We start from the raw sequence: 13,511 nt of genomic DNA, 5'->3' as shown, positions 1-13,511 counted from the left end.
CGGCTGTTATCTGGAGAACCGGGAGGAGACTACCCCCCTCCCGTCGCCTTTCTCCGCTCTTCCCAGGTCTCCCATCCCACCGGGAGACACGAGCCATGATCCGGCACTTCCGCCGGCTAGAGTGAGACTGGAAGGAAGCCATAAACGGCTTCATACTAGTCTCCTATGTGTAAACAACATCACTTCCGGTTTACTCGGCTGCCAATGGCGCCGTTTTAAAAAAAAATAACAATATTCAGAATCGCCGTTTTTGACGATCTGAATACTTTGAAGTGCAAAGGAGAGATTTGGGGTCTTTTAGACCTCCAATCCCTCCATAAAGAGTACCTGTCACCACCTATTACTATCGCAAGGGATGTTTAGAATCCTTGTGAGTGACGATCTAAAAAAAAATAAATAAGAAAAAACATTTTTCTTTTTTTTTTTGAAAGCGCCCACCCATCCCCGCGAGCTCACGCAACCAAAACACACACGTCAGTCGCGCCCGCATATGTGAATGGTGTTCAAATCACACATGTGAGGTATTGCCGCAGTCGTCAGAGTGAGAGCAATAATTGTAGCAAAAGACCTCCTCTGTAACTCTAACCTGGTAACCGTTATTTATTTTTAAAGTGCCGCCTATGGAGATTTTTAGGTACCGTAGTTTGTTGTCATTCCACTAGTTTGCGCAATTTTAAAGTGTGACATGTTCGGTATCTATTTACTCGGCGTAACATCATCTTTCACATTATACAAAAAATGAGCTAACTTTACTGATTTGTTTTTTTTTAATTCATGAAAGTGTATTTTTTCCTAAAACAAATGCGTTTGAAAGACCACTGCGAAAATACAGTGTGACATAAAATATTACATAGTTACATAGTTAGTCAGGTTGAAAAAAGACACAAGTCCATCCAGTCCAACCATAAAAAAAAAAAAAAAAAAAAATCGTACAATCCAATATACCCAATTCTATACCCACAGTTGATCCAGAGGAAGGCAAAAAACCCCAGCAGAGCATGCTCCAATTTGCTACAGCAGGGGAAAAAATTCCTTCCTGATCCCAGAGAGGCAATCGGATGTTTCCTGGATCAACTTTACCTATAAATGTTAGTACCCAGTTATATTCTGTACATTTAGAAAAGTATCCAGGCCTTTCTTAAAGCAATTTACTGAGCTGGCCAGAACCACCTCTGGAGGGAGTCTATTCCACATTTTTACAGCTCTTACTGTGAAGAAACCTTTCCGTATTTGGAGATGAAATCTCTTTTCCTCCAGTCGTAAAGAGTGCCCCCTTGTCCTCTGTATTGACCGTAAAGTGAATAACTCAACACCAAGTTCACTATATGGACCCCTTATATATTTGAACATGTTGATCATATCCCCCTTATTCTCCTCTTCCCAAGAGTGAATACATTCAATTCCTCTAATCTTTCTTCATAGCTGAGCTCCTCCATGCCTCTTATCAGTTTGGTTGCCCTTCTCTGCACTTTCTCCAGTTCAGCGATATCCTTTTTGAGAACTGGAGCCCAAAACTGAACTGAATATTCCAGATAAGTTCTTACTAATGATTTGTACAGGGGGGCAAAATGATATCTCTCTCTGGAGTCCATACCTCTCTTAATACAAGAAAGGACTTTGCTCGCTTTAGAAACCGCAGCTTGGCATTGCATGTTATTATTGAGCTTATGATCTACCAAAACCCCCAGATCCTTCTTTACCACGGATTCCCCCAGTTGTACTCCCCCTAGTATGTATGATGCATGCATATTCTTAGCCCCCAAGTGCATAACTTTACATTTCTCAACATTAAACCTCATCTGCCACATAGACGCGCAATTAGACAGAGCACTGAGGTCGGCTTGTAAATTGGAGACATCCTGTAAGGACGTTATTCCCCTGCATAGCTTGGTGTCATCTGCAAAGACAGCCATTTTATTCTCTAGATTCTCTGATAAAAAATATATATATAAAATGTTTGGGGGTTCTACGTAATTTTCTAGCAAAAAATACGGATTTTAACTTGTAAGCAACAAATTTCAGAAATAGGCTTAGGCATGAAACGGATTATGTACGAACTGACAGTAAGTGCATATACACATTTGCAGTACAAAGATGCATATTTTGTGCACCTTTGTAAACTCGTATTTTGCAAATTCTGCTCATGCGTTGTGTGTTGAATTTAGGCCTCATGCTGTTGGTGCATTGAAAATAAAAAAAAAAAAGTCACACAGTCACTTCAGCACATTGGTTGTGCAAAGGCAGAAATTTTTACTGCCATGTGTGACACATTCTGAAAAGACTCCGCCCCCGAGCACTGGAGATCACCATTATTTTCTAAACACATTTTGCTGGGTGCATACCTAGAATAAAAGGTGTTTAATGTACCCTAATGCCCATGATTACCCTGTGTGAAGACAGGAAAGGTTTAAAGCGTGCATGTTACTACAATGATTTTACATTCTGGCTAACCCTGAACACAGGATGTTTACAGTACATGGGGACATCAGTTATTAACCTCCCTGGTGGTATGATTATTTCGGATTTTAGGTGCTGAAAGCGGTACAATTATTTTGCATGGAAATTTGGCGTTTTATATTGTAGGTCTGTAAATCTTAACAATAACACACTTAAATCTGTCCAAACCAGAGTCTAGTAGATATCCCGGGTATGATAAAGTTTGAAACACAAAAACATAAATTATAATATAATAAATAAAAATAAATAATTAAAAAAAATTTAAAAAAATAGTAATAAAATACATTTCCCCACAATTCACTATCGCTCAATTCTGCAAGTGTTCTAATTTACTATCGCTGTTTTCTAGCTGGTCTAAAGCCACTTTTGACGTAAAGGGACACTTTTTGGTTGCTATGGACAATCTCCAGTTTCCAGGCAGAAAGAACAGTGTATATCATGTAAAACTGCATGCAGGGCATGGGCCAGAGCACTGGGGACAAAAGGGATGTGAAATCATTTCATACAGTACAGGAATCTGTAAGATTCCAGTACTGTATGTGTTATGATTTTTACTTTTTTTTTAATTTGCCGCCAGGCTCCGCCCCCGTGCGTTGCGCCGCTCGCAGGGAACGGAGCCTGGCACGGAGAGGCTTCGGAGGAGGACGGAGCCCTCGGACACTGCGGGGGACATCGCAGGATCCCGGGGACAAGGTAAGTAACGCCGCCCCAGGATCCTGCAATGCGATCCCGAGTGTGGCTCGGGGTTACCGCTAATACTGAATTTTAACCCCGAGCCACACTCGGGAATACCGCCAGGGAGGCTACCACAACTAGTGTTGCCACCTGACTACTATATTAGGTTGTCTTGCTAGTTAGTGCTAGTATTGCAAAAAAATAGTTTGTATACACACAGCAAACACACAATCATCTATTCCAAATGTATTATTTTCATTGCAATTGCATACATTGAATAATTATTAATAAGTAAAATTAAAGATGTTAAAAATTAATTTACCCTGAATTCCCTGAGCTAGAAGTGAAACCATCAAGCAAAAAGTTGCTTGAGCTCCGATGCTGCCTTTTTCAGGGTACAATATGAAGTGCAGTGCCGGTACAGTGGGAGGAGCTTTACATTAAGGAAACCCAAGCTGAGTTTAGGTTCTGTATGTAAGCTTTAATAACAAGGTGTAAAGTTAATGTGGTTTGACAACATATAACGCACAATATCTCCGCAACCAAAGCGGCACAAACGTTTATTTTTGTGGCACAAACGCAGCACAAACGAATGGCGCGTTTGTTTTTAAAATTCTGGAACATGGGGTGCAATGTGGGCGGGGTTGCAGCAACTATAACGCACAATATCTCCGCAACCAAAGCGGCACAAACGTTTATTTTTGCGGCACAAACCAGTACAAACGCGGCACAAACGAATGGCACGTTTGTTTTTAAAATTCAGGAACATGGGGTGCAATGTGGGCGGGGTTTCAGCAACTATAACGCACAATATCTCCGCAACCAAAGTGGAACAAACTTTTATTTTTGCGGCACAAACCAGCACAAACCTGGCACAAACAAATGGCACGTTTGTTTTTAAAATTCAGAAACATGGGGTGCAAAATGGGCGGGGTTACAGCAACTATAACGCACTATATCTCCACAACCAAAGCGGCACAAACGTTTATTTTTGCGGCACAAACCAGCACAAACCCAGCACAAACGAATGGCACGTTTGTTTTTAAAATTCAGGAACATGGGGTGCAATGTGGGCGGGGTTTCAGCAACTATAACGCACAATATCTCCGCAACCAAAGTCGCACAAACATTTATTTTTGCGGCACAAACCAGCACAAACCCGGCACAAACGAATGGCACGTTTGTTTTTACAATTCAGGAACATGGGGTGCAATGTGGGCGGGGTTTCAGCAACTATAACGCACAATATCTCCGCAACCAAAGCGGCACAAACATTTATTTTTGCGGCACAAACCAGCACAAACGTGGTACAAACGAATGGCGCGTTTGTTTTTAAAATTCAGGAACATGGGGTGCAAAATGGGCGGGGTTACAGCAACTATAACGCACAATATCTCCACAACCAAAGTGGAACAAACTTTTATTTTTGCGGCACAAACCAGCACAAACCTGGCACAAACAAATGGCACGTTTGTTTTTAAAATTCAGAAACATGGGGTGCAAAATGGGCGGGGTTACAGCAACTATAACGCACTATATCTCCACAACCAAAGTCGCACAAACATTTATTTTTGCGGCACAAACCAGCACAAACCCGGCACAAACGAATGGCACGTTTGTTTTTACAATTCAGGAACATGGGGTGCAATGTGGGCGGGGTTTCAGCAACTATAACGCACAATATCTCCGCAACCAAAGCGGCACAAACATTTATTTTTGCGGCACAAACCAGCACAAACGTGGTACAAACGAATGGCGCGTTTGTTTTTAAAATTCAGGAACATGGGGTGCAAAATGGGTGGGGTTACAGCAACTATAACGCACAATATCTCCACAACCAAAGTGGAACAAACTTTTATTTTTGCGGCACAAACCAGCACAAACCTGGCACAAACAAATGGCACGTTTGTTTTTAAAATTCAGAAACATGGGGTGCAAAATGGGCGGGGTTACAGCAACTATAACGCACTATATCTCCACAACCAAAGCGGCACAAACGTTTATTTTTGCGGCACAAACCAGCACAAACCCAGCACAAACGAATGGCACGTTTGTTTTTAAAATTCAGGAACATGGGGTGCAATGTGGGCGGGGTTTCAGCAACTATAACGCACAATATCTCCGCAACCAAAGTCGCACAAACATTTATTTTTGCGGCACAAACCAGCACAAACCCGGCACAAACGAATGGCACGTTTGTTTTTACAATTCAGGAACATGGGGTGCAATGTGGGCGGGGTTTCAGCAACTATAATGCACAATATCTCCGCAACCAAAGCGGCACAAACGTTTATTTTTGCGGCACAAACCAGTACAAACGCGGCACAAACGAATGGCGCGTTTGTTTTTAAAATTCAGAAACATGGGGTGCAAAATGGGCGGGTTTACAGCAACTATAACGCACAATATCTCCGCAACCAAAGCAGCACAAACATTTATTTTTGCGGCACAAACCAGCACAAACGCGGCACAAACGAATGGCACGTTTGTTTTTAAAATTCAGGGACATGGGGTGCAAAGTGGGCGGGGCTTGCATTACATTGAATGTTTAATATCTCAGAAACCGAACCGGCACAAACGCTCATTTTTGCGGCACAAATCAGCACAAACGCAGCACAAACGAATGGTATATTTTTATTCAGGTTTTACAAACATGGGGTGCCAACTTCACACAGCTCAAACTCACACAGGTGTCTTTATAATCCACAAACAATACCATTGCTGATGAAAATTTAAAATGAATCACAATTTTTTGTGCTTTTTATTATTTCCAAATATTCATAATTTGAGCCCAAAAAATGTGATATGTGTACCAACATCAGAAAGCAAAATGTAATGCCCAAAAATGTGAGGGTAATATTCTACTCTCACCCACAAAAAAACACCAAATATCACAGAATAAATCAAGAAGAATAACTCTTGAGCAATGTAATTTGCATCACCTGTATGTCCATAGAAATGCAGTATTTATGTGTTTTTATGTGTAGTTATGTGTAGGAGGGTCTCACATGTGGCAGCTCTGTGGCTTAGAGGTTAGAACTTCTGCTTAGTATCTCTGAGGGTCTGGGTTTGAATCCCAACCATGTTACTTCATGTAGAGAAGTTGTCTCATCTCCCAGGTCCTATAACTATGTCTAATTGTAGTAGTTATGTGTAGGGGGGTTCCACCACCATTGTAAGTCTTTTCCAGATACACTATATAGCCAAAAGTATTGGGACGCCTGCCTTTACACACACACATGAACTTTAATGGCAGCCCAGTATTAGTCGGGTTAAAATTTGATTTGGCCCACCCTTTGCAGCTAGAACAGCTTCTGGGAAGGCTGTCCACAAGGTTTAGTCTGCCTATGGGAATGTTTGATCATTCTTACAGAAGTGCATTTGTGAGGCCAGGCACTGATGTTGGATGAGAAGGCCTGGCTTGCAGTCTCTACTCTAATTCAGCCAAAGGGTGTTCTATCGGGTTGAGGCCAGGACTCTGTGCAGGCCAGTCAAGTTTCTCCACCCCAAACTTGCTCATCCATGTCTTTATGGACCTTGCTTTGTGTACTGGTGTGCAGTCATGTTGGAACAGGAAGGGGTTTTCCCCAAACTGTCCCCACAAAGTTGGGAGCATGAAATTGTCCAAAATGTCTTGGTATGCTGATGCCTTAAGTGTTCCCTTATCTGAAACTAAGAGGCCAAGCCCAACCCCTGAAAAACAACCCTGCACCATAATCCCCCTCCACCAAATCATTTGGACCAGTGCACAAAGTAAGGTCCATAAAGACATGGATGAGTGATTTTGGGGTGGAGGAACTTGACTGGCCTGCACAGAGTCCTGACCTCAACACAACAGAACACCTTGGGGATAAATTAGAGAGGAGACTGTAGGTCAGGCCTTCTCGTCCAACATCATTGCCTGACCTCACAAATGCACTTGGAAGAATGGTCAAACATTCCCATAGACACACTCCTAAACCTTGTGGACAAGAAGAGTTGAAGCTGTTATAGCTGCAAAGGGTGGGCCAAATTAGTTTTGAACCCAATACTAATACTGGGATGCCATTACAGTTCATGTGTGTTTAAAGGCAGGCTTCCCGATACTTACGCCAATATACTGTATATTGCTTGTGACACTGAGCATGGCTATGGACTTAGGGCTGGTTCACACCACAGAGATGCAGAGGTCATGCTTGGGGCTGCCTGGTGGCTAAGTGTGTAGCAGTTCTATCTAACAGCACCTGGGATGTTGGTGCAATTCCCCAACGTGCTAATGCTTGTGTTGAAGTTTATATGTTCTCCCTGTGTGGGTTTCTCAGCACAATCTAAAGACATGCTGGCATCTTATTTGTCTCCTGTCCAAATAGGTTCTAATGTAAGAAAGTTAATTTTGGACTTTATATTGAAAGCTCATTGCAGCCAGGGACTGATGTTAATGTTTATTAGCACTAATCATGCCCAGGGACTTGGACATTTCAAAATGTAGGGTTTACACTGCACAGGCACATATGCTTAGAAAACTGTTGCTTTGTTTATGTGGATGCAAATGGACTTTGATCTTTGTCCTGTAGTTGGAGATTTGATGCACATAGCCAAGGGCTAACACAGTTGCAAATACTATTATGTATTCCTGCTCATCAAGTGCAATCACTTTAGACATACATGAAGAGACAGATTGAAAGATACTGGTGGGCATGTACTTCTATTGGGTGTGTCAGTGTGCTAACAATACAACCTCTCTTATATAAAGGCCTGCAGTAGGGGGGTTTGTTTGGCCTGAGAAGGTCAGGTTTTTTGTTGTGATGGAGAAGGAATGCTATTGGGAAATTTGATGAAATTCTTGTGCATTTTTACAATCAAAAGTGGGTTTATGTGGCCATGCTGTCAATGTTGTGTGTGTATTGTTCCTGTCTGATCATGCAAACATCGTTTGGAAGCATCTGCTGACCTACTATTTTTGATCTCGTTTAATCGTGTACACCAAAATGCAGCTTCCAGCAGAACATGGTCATCAATGTATGTATGTGTGGATTGTGGGCTGGTGGTGGGTGTTTTGAATAAGTCTTTTGCAATATTATGTTGGAATGCTTTTTAAGAATGACTGTTAAGTATGTTTCTATAATCTTACAGATAATAATGTGATGTGTTGCCCGCTATACACTGAAATTAAAGCTGTGTCCACTCTAAGGTTTTGTCTAATTTTAGATTGTAAGCTCCTATGAGCAGGGCCCTTAAAATTCCGTTGCTAAATGTAGCACCATAGGTCCTGTCCAAATTTTTTTTTGAAGCTAGTAAATGTAAATTTATTTTTTTTTTCTGCTGGTAAAATAAAAGTACATTGAGCTTTTGTTGTGGTGTTTGTGGGTTTTTTTTTTTTTTCCCTTCTACTTTTTTTCTTTCTCTTTAGTTTTTGTGGGTGGTGGTTTTGGGAAAGTGCAATATCTCTTTTTTATATTTTATTTCAATATGTATTTGTGCACCAAAAAACTAATCTCTTTGCCCTGGTTCACATGCTACTTTGAAATTGCGCTACTTCACTTGAAGTAGCACGATTTCAAAGTAGCAAGGTCAGCGTGATTTCAGGTGGCTTCATACACAAATGTCTATTGAAGTCGCACCTGAAATCGGCAAAAGTAGTGCAGGAACTACTTTAGCAAATTGATGTGGTGCCACAAAAAAAATGTTGCATTGATTGGAACAGTGCCATTAGTCATGCGATTTGATCTCTCAAATTGCATGACCAATCACTCCAATGTAAACCTAGGCTTCTGCACAACTGCAAGTTATATAAAGATTCCACCTTTATCATTAACAGCTGTGGAGAATTGCAGGTAATGAATTCAGCAGGTGGATAGGCAGTGTTTGAATGTGTCAGCTCTGGTTCACATTGGTGTGATTTGACATGTCAAATCTGTGGCAATTGCACTGTTCTAATTTTGTGATTTGTATTTATATTGGTGCAGAAACCTGCACTGATGTCTCTGATGTTGCCCCCATAGTTGGGACTGACATGCAGGAATGAAATTGTGGGAGTTCAGCTGAACGCTTTCCTCCTGCTGTCAGTGTGAACCAGGGCTCAAACTGGGCCTTTTGCTAACCCAGGGACACCATTTCTTATCAAACTCCCTTAAGTTTACCTTCAAATATATGTAGAAATACAGATTTGCATATCTGAAAATAAAAAATACTAATCATGGTTGAGATCAAATATTCGCAGCTGCAATCAAAAGCGTGGTTTCACCTTCTGACCTGGAAATTAGTCATTGTATGCACCCGGAAGTTCCTGTGCTGGTCAGGATCTCCATCTAGGTGGACATGGCGAGGTCTCTTTAGCAGAGAGGAGGTGCTGCTCATTGGCCGGGTAAGTGTAGGATATGTACTTGTACTTAATCAATGCGGGGGTGGATGTCATAGTTAGATTTGGTGTGGGTGAGGTTCATTGATTTGTTTGGCATCACCACACACATGCTAAGCCACCTATATAATTATAGGCTGATTCATCACCTTTCATGGAGACCGTTGCCCAGGTAGACCATCGCCAGCCTACTAGGTAAGAGGGGATGATGGGTAAGTATGAAGAGAAGGAAAAAGAGAGCCCTCACTAATGCTGTTTAAATTGAACAGCCCCACCAGGTCTTCCAGATCGTCACATTCAAGACGAGGGGAGCCTTTAAGAAGGAGCCGCTCAAGCCACAGGCAGAGTCGCTCAGAGCGCGGCAGAAGTCGCTCAAGTCGCAGAAGCCGCTCAAGTCGCAGGAGGAGCAGATCAAGTCGCAGGAGAAGCCGATCAAGATCAAGGCATAGTCGCTCCCACCACAAAAAATCCCCTGCGCGCAGGAAATCTCCTGTCACCCAGCCTTCCCGTCCACCCGGGAACTCCTGCTGGATTTGCGGTGCTACAGCACTTCCAGACAAACTGGCCTGTCGCACATGCTTCACTGAGGCAACTAAGGACAGAGAAACAGAGGCAAGAGAACCAATTGATCCATCACCACAAGTCGCAGAGCCAGAAGCCAGCAGACCTATACAAAGTACCTCATCCACTGCCCCATCATCATCAAAGACGTCAGACCCTCTCTCTGACACTGATGATCTAGAGGCACCCACCGGCTTCGACTTCTCATTGATCGACCCATTCGTGACGTCAGTAAAAGAGGCGATCGACTGGGTGGAAGAAAAAGAAACTCCTCAAAAAGTGAGGAAATACTTTCCAAATCTTAAAAAAGACCCAGAGAACTTCCCGTTCATTGAGGAACTTGAGGATCTAATTAAGGATGAGTGGCAAAAGACAGAGAAAAAAACTGGCCTCAGCAACAGATTATCAAAACTCTATCCACTTAAAGAGCCTAACGTCAACCCACTAATATCTCCTCCAGTGGTCGACTCCTCCCTAATGCGCCTCGCCAGGCACGTAACACTTCCAATAGAGGATGCAGTCACATTCAAAGACGTCCTGGATAGAAAGATCGATCTGGATCTTAAGAGAACCTACCTCTCGGCAGGTGGCGCTTGCAGGCCAGCAATAGCATTGGCTGCCATCGGTAAGGCTATCTCAAGCTGGTCCACGATGGCCGAGAAGCTGGTATCGGAAGGAATAGAGCAGGAGAAAGTTATCTCAGCACTCCAAGAACTTAGTCTTGCAGGCGACTTTGTCGCAGAAGCCTCTGTGGATATAATTAAAACCACTTCAAGAGCAATGTTAAGCTCAGTAATGGCCAGAAGGGCGCTCTGGTTAAAACCCTGGTCGGCAGATCCCTCCTCAAAATCCAATTGGTGCAAAATACCCTTTGATGGCGTAAACCTTTTTGGAGAAAAACTGGACGTGGCTATTTCTAAAGTCACGGGGGAAAATCGGGACTCATCCCTTCAGATAGGAGGCCCAGGCAGCAGAGACCACCAGTTTCTAGAAGAAATCTGCCAGATAAATACAGAGAGGCAAGATCCTACAGGCCCGGAAAAGAGTATAGGAGGAACTGGAAGAATCCCCAGTCATCATTCCTCAAGCTCCAAAAGTCTAAGACCCCTGCGTCAGGGGAACAAAAGTCTTTTTGAAGGTGCGTCCGCCCAACCAGCTTTAGTGGGGGCCAGACTCATGAGTTTCAAGCAGGTCTGGGCGGATACAATAAAGGACCCATGGACGATAGACACTGTCCAGTTCGGCCACAAATGGAAATTCAAGACACGGGCTCCAAGAGACCAATTCTCTGCAACCAGATTACCTGCATCTCGGGAAAAAAGGATGCTACTGACAAAGTACGTCCAAGACCTGTTACAAAAGGAAGCCATAGTGGAAGTTCCAATATCCCAAAGGTCAACGGGATTCTACTCCCCGTTGTTTCTGGCGAAGAAGAAATCGGGGGATCTACGCCCTGTCTTAGATCTAAAGAATCTCAATCGCTCAATCTTAGTCGAGACATTCAAAATGGAGAGCCTCCAGTCAATTCTTCGGGCCATGAATATCGGGGATTGGATGCTTTCCGTCGATTTACAAGACGCCTATCTGCACGTCCCCATTCACATCTCATTCCAAAAATTTCTCCGCTTTGCGGTAGGTCTACATCATTTTCAATTCCGAAGCCTCCCGTTCGGGATCTCCACCGCTCCAAGGACATTCACAAAAATCTTACTGCCAGTAATAGCCTTACTAAGAGAACAAGGATTGAGGGTCCATCATTACCTGGACGACATCCTTTTGCTAGCAGACAATCAGGATTCCCTTCTACTGCATCGATCCATTCTGATTACCACCCTACAAAACTTCGGCTGGATCATAAACTGGGGGAAAAGCAATCTGCAGCCCACTCAGAGAATGATATTCCTGGGGGCGGAACTAGACACCCGTCTCAATACGGTGGAACTTCCGCAGGAAAAAATTCCCAGCCTCATTCAGAAGGCAAGAAAGTTATTAGCCTCTACCACACTACCAGCCCGGGAGTACCTCAGCATACTGGGGTCATTCTCAGCAACCATCCCAATGGTACAATGGGCCCAATGGAACACCAGACCTCTGCAAGCATCATTGTTAAAACAATGGAACGGGGTATCATTGTCTCAGCCAATCATAGTCCAGAAAGAAATAAAACAATCACTCTGGTGGTGGACCAGATTGAACAATCTGAAGAGATGCAGGCATATAGTCCCTCTTCCTCAGGAAATAATCACTTCAGACGCCAGCCTGAAGGGCTGGGGGGCACACTACCGCCATCACGCAGTCCAGGGCCTTTGGACATTCAGAACACAGAACGTGGTTTCAAATATATTGGAGATGAAAGCAGCTTTCCAAGCTCTGTTAGCCTTCAGCCCCCTCCTCAGGGGGAAAGAGGTCCTGCTAAAATTGGACAACAGAGTGGCAGTTGCCTATATCAACAGGCAGGGGGGCACCAGGAGTCGCTCCATGATGCGGGAAGTCCGTCCAGTCTTCGAGTGGGCACAGCTGAACCTGTCGGGATTAACGGCAGCGTATGTCCCAGGAGTCCAAAATCAACTAGCTGACTCTCTAAGTCGGACCTTTGTATCAAACAACGAGTGGGCCTTAAGTCACCAAGCCTTTACCCTCATAACCCAGACCTGGGGGATACCGGATATAGACCTGGCGGCAACACCGGTCAACACGAAATGCCAGAGATATCTAGCCAGAATTCCTTTCCCATCGGCAGAAGGCACGGATTGCCTACAACACGACTGGAACTTCCATTTGGGGTACATATTTCCGCCAACACCACTCATTCCGAGATTCTTACTCAGACTCAAGAGGTCGAAAGCCACAGTGCTAGCAGTCCTCCCATTTTGGCCGAGACGACCATGGTTTACGACGCTCCTCCAATTGAGCACAGCAGAACCACTGACACTCCCAATGACAGCGGATATACTGTCGCAGGGGCAACTCCTTCACCCATTTCCGGAGAAGCTGCATCTAACAGCATGGAGATTGAAAGGACTAGGTTCTTAGTCCAAGGTTGCTCCCAGAAAGTGATAGACACTCTCCTCCAGGCCAGAAAATCCACGACCAATAAAACCTATAAAAGGGTCTGGGAGAGTTTTCTCTTAGTCGCACAACAGCAATCCTGGAACCCGGCATCTCCATCAGTTCCTCAGATCCTCGAATTTCTCCAGTTAGGTCTAGATAAAGGTCTTAGGTCTAGTACCCTGAAGGTACATGTATCAGCTCTATCCGCTATGACAGGAGTGAAATGGGCTCAAGAACCTCTCATCATCCAATTTCAGAAGGCTTGCCTAAAGCTGAGACCACCTAGGAAACCTTCCTTCCCGACATGGGATCTTTCAGTAGTGTTGGAAGCCTTATCCCATGAGCCATTTTTTCCGTTAGAGAATGTTTCCCTGTGGGACCTAACTCTCAAAGTCACTTTCCTAATAGCAATTACATCAGCTAAAAGGGT

The sequence above is a fragment of the Aquarana catesbeiana genome, linkage group LG09 (assembly GCF_042186555.1).
Source record: "Aquarana catesbeiana isolate 2022-GZ linkage group LG09, ASM4218655v1, whole genome shotgun sequence".
Taxonomy (NCBI): domain Eukaryota; kingdom Metazoa; phylum Chordata; class Amphibia; order Anura; family Ranidae; genus Aquarana; species Aquarana catesbeiana.
This window is presented reverse-complemented; position numbering follows the sequence as displayed.